The sequence below is a fragment of the Peromyscus eremicus genome, chromosome 10 (assembly GCF_949786415.1).
Source record: "Peromyscus eremicus chromosome 10, PerEre_H2_v1, whole genome shotgun sequence".
Taxonomy (NCBI): Eukaryota; Metazoa; Chordata; class Mammalia; order Rodentia; family Cricetidae; genus Peromyscus; species Peromyscus eremicus.
Genome location: NC_081426.1, coordinates 8,796,770 through 8,805,694, shown reverse-complemented (window position 1 = coordinate 8,805,694; position 8,925 = coordinate 8,796,770).

Genomic DNA, 8,925 nt, shown 5'->3' with positions numbered 1-8,925 from the left:
CTAACTCTGGGAAGCTGCTGTGGCCATGCTGCGACAGGTGTTTCTATCTAGTCTCCCACTGCAGAGTAGCGCATTGGCTGCTCACAGCAGGGCCTCTTAAACGAGCTGTGTTGCACCTCTGTACACCATGAGCACTGGGCTCTATGTACATGCACCACACCAAATGTAGCAAGCTTTTTCTTTGGGACTGCCAGTCCACAAATAACAACATGAAGATAACTTATTAATTATAAAAGCTCAGCCCTAGCTTAGGCTTGTCCCACTAGCTCTTATAACTTAAATTAACCCTTAATTCTTATTTATCTACTTTCTACCACATCGCTTTTACCTCTCTCCCATTCTGTGTGTCCAACTCTTTCTGCATCTCTATAGCATCCCTGGGTACCTCAATTATTCTCTTCCTCTCTCTGCCCAGAAGTCCTACTTATCTCTCCTGCCTAGCTATTGGCCATTCAACTTTTTATTATACCAATCCTAGCAATACCCCTTCATAGTGTACAAATACCCACAGCACTTCCTCCTACTGGGTTGCCTCATCCAGCCTTAATGTAATGATAAGTACTTGACCTTACTAAGGCTTGTTATGCTGTGTTTGGGTGATATCCCTGGGAGGTGTTGTAAGAATATTATTTTAAGGTGTGTTACTTTTTTATGTCGCATTTGTTTAACTCTGTGAAGCTGTGTTACTTTGCCTGTCTAAAACACCTGATGGTCTAATAAAGAACTAAACGGCCAATGGAAGGATAGGCAGGGTTGGCAGGCAGAAAGAATATATACAAGGAGAAATCTGGGAGGAGAAAGAAGTAGCCAGAGAAGGAGGAGGACTCCAGGGACCAGCCACTCAGCTACACAGCCAGCCACAGAGTAAGAAGGAAAGAAAAGGTATACAGAAGTAGAGAAAAGTAAAAGCTCAGAGGCAAAAGGTAGATGGGGATAATTCAGGTAAAGAAAGGGTGGCAAGAAACAAGCCAAGCTAAGGTCGGGCATTCATAATTAAGAATAAGCCTCCATGTGTGATTTATTTGGGAGCTGGGTGGCGGGCCCTTCCAAAAGAACAAAGAGCAAAAACAATAACAGGGAGGCCTGCTCTTTCCTGAGGGGAGATGGAGGGGGTAGATCTGAGGGAAAGGGGAGCAGGAATGGGGGGAGAGAGACTGGGGGAGGGAAGAGATGGGAAACTGCAGTCAGGATGTGCTGTGGAATAATCCTTTTGTACACTGTGAAGATCTGTTGCTGTGGTTGGTTTAATAAAGAAGATGACTGGCCAATAGCTGAGCAGGATGGAGTCAGGCAGGAAAGCCAAGTTGAGAATGCTGGGAAGGAGAAGGGTGGAGTCAGAGGAGTCACCAGCCAGACGCAGAGGAAGCAGGAGATGAACATGCCATGCTACTAAAGGTACCACCATGTTGCAGAGCATAAATAAGGAATATGGGTTAACTTAAAATATAAGAGCTAGTTAGTAATAAACCTGAGCTATTGACCAAGCATTTACAATTAATATAAGTCTCTGTGTAGTAATTTGGAAGCAGCTCCCAGAACAGGAAAACTGTCTACAAAGATGTAATGTATGAGATAATTATTTATTTATTTATTTATTTATTTATTTATTTATTTATTTGGTTTTTCGAGACAGGGTTTCTCTGTGTAGCTTTGCGCCGATAATTTAAAAAAAAAAGATATACAGTATAAACATTCCCACTCTAAAATGGAGATTAGAATACCAAGGAAGGCCCAGGCCAAAGCAACACAAACTCGTAAGGGGCAAAAACTATGTCCTGTAACTGTGTCCAGCCTTCAGGGCACACGGGTAACTCCAACTCTTACAGCTTCACCATTTGTACCCTACATGTCTGGCTCCACTTGTAGTCTGTGGTTTTTCTTGGCAGATGTTCCACAATCCTGGCATCTGGAACTCCCTTTGCTCTCACAGATTCCCACATCATCCTCTCAGGGAATCCCCACAGGGGACTCCAACCTGCTGCATGCTCTCAGGATTCCCTCTGAAATCCAGTGAAAATCTCTGTGGCCATGTAACTTGCATCCCACAAACTGTAAAGCCGGCATCATATGGAGATCAGAGCATCTAAAACCTGGTGAGGCGGGATCTTCTCACCCAGGAGTCTCCAGACCTGCCCTGGACACACTTGGAGAAAACAGCCATCCCCATGGCTTCCTACATCTTGCCACTTATGTTCTCTGCTTCAAGACAGGTACATTCATGCCCCTCTCCAGATGTCTACTAGGAGCAGGGTCACAGAGCTGACCTGAGTTTGGGCATCTCGGGGTAGGAATCTTAAGCACCTGCAGCTAGATTCAACTTAGATCCCAGGAAAGGAATTGGGCTCTCACAGTCTCAGTCATAACCAAAACCCATCCACTTCCAGTTAGCTTAACCCAAAAAGGGGGAAGAAAGCTGTCTTAGGGTTTCTATTGCTGTGAAGAGACACCATGACTATGGCCACACCTAAAAAGGAAAACATTTAATTGTGGCTGGCCTACAGTTCAAGATTTAGTTCATTATCATCATGGTGGGAAGCATGGTGGCATGTAGGCAGACATGGTGCTGGAGAAGGAGCTGAGAGTTCTACATCTGCATCTGCAGGCAGCCGGAAGAGACTGAGGTGCACTGGCCCTGCTTGAGCATCTGAGACCTCAAAGCCCACCCTCAGTGATGCACTTCCTCCAACAAGGCCACACCTACTCCAACAAAGCCACACCTCCTAATCATGCCACTCCCTTTGAGCCTATGGGGGCCATTTTCTTTCAAATCACACAGAAGCTAACAGGCTGGAAGGCCAGGACAATATGGGTCAGGGCCTCAAAGGCTGACCTGTGTTTTCCTGCCTCCTTTCTTCCCTCCTGCACAGACTCACAGCCTTTATTCTTGCCCTCCTAAGTTTCCTTAAGGTCCTCAGAGAGATGGCCAGTATCTCCATTATCCCCAGTTAATCACGCAAAAGAATAGCTTTCCTGTCACAGGTCCCGGACAAGGCAGGCAGGGGCACTCCCCCACCGCCATGGCCCTACGCACATCTGTCTCCCAGGATGAAGGCGGCCGCCTGGCAGGCCAAAGCAGCAGCCACAACAGTGTTCTCCATGGCAGCTATTTCCAAACATGAGAATCATCCCATCTCTGGGTAAAAATAGAGCCAAATGCTCCAAAGTCAGGGAAGAGTCTGGGCGGGGGACAGAGCTGCCAAGAACAGCCATCCTGCAAATGAAGTGGCGTGCTGGTGTGAAGGCCTCCTCCTAGGAACCTCTCAGCTGCTGTGCCTGCCTGCCCGCTGGCTGAGGCTCTGAAGCCCACCCTCTGAGAGCGAGGCAAGCCTGCCTCTCTCAGGAAGCGTTAGTTTCCCACAGGTTTGGGGGCTCTCTGCACCCGGCTCGGCCCTCCTCCTAAAGGTTACTACTCTTGTAGCTGGGGCTCACTCCTGCCTCGGAGGCTCTGGTATGTGGGTTTTCTCTCCATCCTGTCCAGCAGCATCCTGTCCAGGCCTCCAGGGATGTGGGCCGGCACCACCACCCTCCCCTCTACTTTGAGCTCCTCTGTTTTGTTGTTTCCTGAAACAGAGTCTTGCTATACAGTCATACCTGGCTGCTCTTGACCCGGCAGCAATCCTCCTGCCTCTGCCTCCTGAGTGCTGTGATACAAGCACATGCCTTTCTGCGCCCTTCTTAAGGCTTATATCCTTCATATCCAGAGATACATGGAATGAGACAGCCAGTGCCCCTGGGTGGGTCAGTGTGAGGACAGGACAATGGGCAGTCCAAGTGTGAAACAGCAGAGGGGCAGAAGCCGAAGGAGATAACGTTGATATGGAAGCAAGAGCTAGTCCACTTTGAGCAGCTGTTAAAAACCAGGCTCTGGGCACTACACACACCGATGCCTTCATTTATCTGGACATTTCCAATGTACAAACATCCCTCATATTTCTTAACTACAAAGAGAAAGACAGTATCTTACTACAGAAAAACTCAGCATGCACTATTGGTAATGGGGACACACAAAATCATGAACCCCGATGTGATACACTGGCATGGCTCTGTGGTATTCTTGTCCACAACACCCAACCCACTCTAGTCATGAGAAGACAACAGACAAGCCCACACTGAAGAACATTCTGTGAATAACTAGTACTGGCCAAAAAATCAGTCATGAAAGACAAGGAAAGACTGGGAAACAGATGGGAGACAAAGGAGAAAACAGAATTGTATGTAATGTGAGGCCTGCAGCAACCACAAAAGGACCTTGGTGAGAAACACTGTCAAATCCAACCAAGTCTGCAGTACAAGCAATGGCGCTATGTTGATTCCGTTGCTGGTTGGTCTACCGTTGATTTTGATCATTAGCACACAGTTAAAGTTAAGGAGAGCTGGACAGCGGTACACAGATGCTCTGAACTGTTTTTACAACTTTTCTGTATCAAAAAAATTAATTTAAAATAAAAAAAAATTAGGGGCAGCTGGAGAGATGGTTTGGCAGTTAAGAGCACTTAGTGCTCTTGCAGAGGACCTGGGTTCGATTCCAAGCATCTTCATGTCAGCTCACAACTGTAACTCCAGTTCCAGAGGATCTGACACCTCTCTGACCTACTTGGGCTCCTAGGGCATGTGGTACGCATACATACATTCAGGCAATAGTGCACACACATGTTTTTTAAAAAATTGGGGGGCTAAATAGATGGCTCAGGTGTGAAGAGCATATACTGGGGCTGGAGAGATAACTCAGAGGTTAAGAACATTTGTTATCTTACAGAGGACCTGGGTTCAAGCTCCAGCATCCACATGGTGCCTCACAACTCTCTATTAACACATTCCCTCTTCTGACCTCTGTGGACTCCAGGCATGCACATGGTGTGCAAACATACATGAAGCCAAAACACTTATATACATTAAATAATAAGATAAACAGATCTTAATTTTTTTTAAGAGCACTTGTACTCATTTCAGAGGACCAGTTTGGTTGCCAGCACATATGCCGGGTTCACAACTGCTTGTAACTCCAGCTCTAGAGGATCTGACACCCTTTTCTGGCCTCTGTGGGTACACACACACACACACGCACACACATATAAAAAGATAAAATTTTACATTTTAAATTATCTTTTAATTTCAGGTTTTCCAAATGAGTCACTTAATAAGTCACTTAGGACATTTAAGCTCACTGGATTAGTCTATTGGCAATGAAAAGTGTCCTAGGATAAAAAAGAACATACTTTTAAATTTTCTGACTTATTATTTAAAATATGACACAGGAGGTAGGTTTTTTACTGTTGTTTTGTTGGAACAGGGTCTCACTAGGTAGTTCAGGCTGGCCTTACCGGCACATACCAGCACGTCCACCTTGGCTGTTTGTAGCTGTTCTGTCTCACAGCTCTGATCTGTTAGCTAGGCTTGTACTCTTAAGCACTTAACGTAAGTACCTCGCCCACTTCTGAAGGTAGGAGCAGTAGAGAGTCTGCCTTCAAGCATGAAGTGCCCCTCCCTCCCAGCTGAGAGCCAGCAGGCTCCCCATCAGGCTGCTTTACATCTTAGTCTTGGATCCAGCAGGTCTGTGAGTAAAACACAGTTCTCTAGCCTTCTAGACAGCACACCAGTCACCCCCTTCATTCCTTCCATGGTGACTCACTTGAAGCTTTTGCAATCAGATAAATAAGGGCATTCCCCACCAAGTTTTAGCCCAATACTGTGTCTGCCAATGCGCACTACTCATTTCTCATTTCCCACAAGACAAAAACAAGAATGTGAGACTGTTGCTATGTGAGCAGCTCACGTGTGCCCACATTTGATTACTGTCTTTTTTTTTCCTGTGTGCCGGGGTCCTCCATCTCAGCAGCCAGGAGGACAATTCTGCCGCCAGAGAGTCTGAGCTCTGGCCTTAGGGGCAGCTTGGAATGCAGGACTACAAGAGCCAAAACAAGGCAGGTCTGTGGCTTGTCCCGCACTGGGTCTCTGTCCAGGTGTGTTTCTTGCAACTTTCCCTTTGCGGGTGTTACGCTCTGCCAGCACAGCTCTACACTCAGCCTCCCTTCTCCGCCCAGCAGAGTGTACACGTGGTCATTCTCATCTCAGTCCTGTGCCATGTTTTACAGTGGGAAGAAGGCATCCTGACCCTAACTGCCTTGAGCCCTTGAATGAGGGGGAGAGCCACAGAGGATCACTAACTCAAAGGGAGGCAAGACCTGGGGTTTTCTCTAGGGTCCAAGGAGATCTTGGGTAAAATCAGACAAGACACGGGGAGCTTGGCCACTCCCACCCACCCCAGGAAGGAGCTGTTGGGCAGGCTTGGGTAACTGAATGAAGAATCCTGGAGCCTCCTCAAAGTCACCTGCAGCTATTGGCCTCTGTGGCAGTGTGGAGGGGACAGGGAGAGCTCTGCTGCTGGTCCTTCCAGGTCAACTCCAGCAGTCATAACAGGGTAACAACAAGCAGACACCACTCCGAGACAGTCAGAGGAGGGGCAGTTCCTCCACTGTAGAGGACAGAGGCGCTGACCCTGACCAGACAGGTGCCAACATGTCAAGAAAGAACGGTCTGATCCAAGGGACACACAGGCGCTGACCTTAGATAACACATTCTTGCCTTGATCTGAGGGGATGACCCAGAGCTACAGAGGCCACGGAGAGCTAAGGTGTGTGCCCCACTCCCTGCCTACCCACTAGGTAGGAACCCTCCTCCAGTTAAGAATGGGGAGGGGGGGTAAGTATATGCTTTCATGGTAGAATGCCTGCCTGGCACCCATGAGGATCCCCAGGTTTACAAAAAGGAAAAAGGGAGAAAGTCAGACAAGTTATTTTAAATCAGAAAATGGAAGCCCTTCCATTTTCATACCAAGTCTCCTCCTAGGTTACCGAGTGTGGGGAGAGACTGATGCCCAGGATGAAGACAGGGCCAGAGGCCACTGCTAGGCAGGCAGTGTCACCAGAAAGCCCATGAGACATGTGGGACTCCTCAGAGTCCTTACTGCACTTCAGAAGGAAACTCTGTAGAGGTTCAACCACCAAGGAAGGGGTGCGAGGGAGAGCAAGGCCGCTGCCGCCGCCTGGCAGGGGTGCGGAGGGAGTGCATACGGAAGACTTCCTATTGGCTTAAAGGGCCAACAGCCTCCCAGAAAGGAAGACTAAACAGTGGACTGACGGAAGGCAAACACAATCACATTTAAAAATGACTTCCTAGGAATTTTTACATGTCGGGTGTCCAAGCCCAAGGAGCCGAGGAGACCCTGATGTATCCAAGGGTGAGGCTGTCATCCGGACTAAGGAGCCAGCAAGGAACAAAGGCCCCAATGGCGCTGCTACGTCATCACTCGGGTTTCTAGGTGGGGTGGTTAACGTTGTGAGCCACTACAGAGGTCAGGAATGACAAAATGACCTGAGTGTTCCCAGTGGAGGAAAGTAAATGGAAAGTGTGCCTGTCCCCTCACTAAAATCACAGTGAGAAGATCCCAAAAGACCCAGTGCAGGCTGGCAATGGAGATGGCACCACCAGTTTCTCAGACACTTGGAATTCTATCAACAGATAATGGAAGCGGAAACAGGCCGAAGATGTACAGTGCTTTCCCAAAGGAGCTCCTGGTGTGGAGGCAGTGGGGTGATGAGGTGGGAGACCCGTGGACCCTGTGCACACACAACTACCTGGGTCAAGTTTAAGCTCAACGGCTTACCTGCCTATAGAGGTTTTCCCTCAAGTGAGCTGCCCTGCAGGCTGGAAGGAAACGGAGCTGCAGAGGACAGAAGACAGCCCTGGCATCTGAGATCAAAGCCACAGGCTCCCAACCTGCTTAGTCCATGAAAGTAAAGGAAGCCACACTCAATGAGACCCACCTGCAGCCTTTGAGCATGGAAGCCGAACCTGGGGTACACATACCTGAAAACATTTCCGGAGGAGCCAACAGGGTCACTCACGCTGAGTAAAGGTTCTTGCTAAGCAAGCCTGGCCACCTAAATTCGATCCTGGAACCCACATAAAGGTGGGAGAAGAGAAACTCCTCCACAAAGTTGTCTTCTGGTGGCATGACACGTGTGTGCACATACACATCATACATGTCAAAGAATGTTTTAAAGACTTCTTATGAATGTTTACGTATCAACTGAGTTCATAAAAAATGCCAAGATCACTTAGTATTCTCTCCATGAAAATATTAGCAACACAATGTGAGGTAACTATTAAATACTTTCAAGTCAAATTCATTTTTGGCATCAACTCATAAACAACAGGTTCCTGTGGAACAAGCAATCAGAAAACAAGACATTGCTGGGTTTTTTGTGGAGTGCAAGTGAATGGGACAGTGTCTCGTGTACCATAGACTGGCTTCCAACTTCCTAGGTAGCCAAAGGATGGATGTCCTTGAATTCTGACATTCCTGCCTCCACCTCGGAGTGCTGGGACACAGGAATGTGCCACCACACCCCATCCCAGCTTTATTTGGCCCTGGGTTTGATTCCAAGGCTCTGTGAATAATGGGCAAGCTCTCTACTGAGTGAACTACACCCCAGCTCCCAGAAAGTGTTTTAAAAAGCAAAAACAGCAAGAGAAAAATGTCTACAGCCAGGCATGGTGCCTCAAACCTTGTAACCTCAGCATTTGAGAAACTGAGACGGGAACAGCTTAAGGGCACCTTAAGCCACACGGTAAGACTATCAAATAAACAGAAATCCTATAGAAAGCTAACATTTGTCAGGGTTCAACCAAATTTCTTTTGGAGTACATTATAGTAAGAGTGGCTGTGTAACCCTGCAGCCCATTTTTTTTTTTTAAGTTAGTGTACACACTTTGTGAAAAATTACGCCATCGACAAAGCTGTTTTAGAAAACAGCCCAGCTCCCTTGGCTTCAGATACTGTGACTATACATTCTGCACTCCCTCCAGGGTTCTCAATAGATCTCCAGTCCCAGAAGGCAGCTTGCCTTCCCTTCCCAGGTCCAA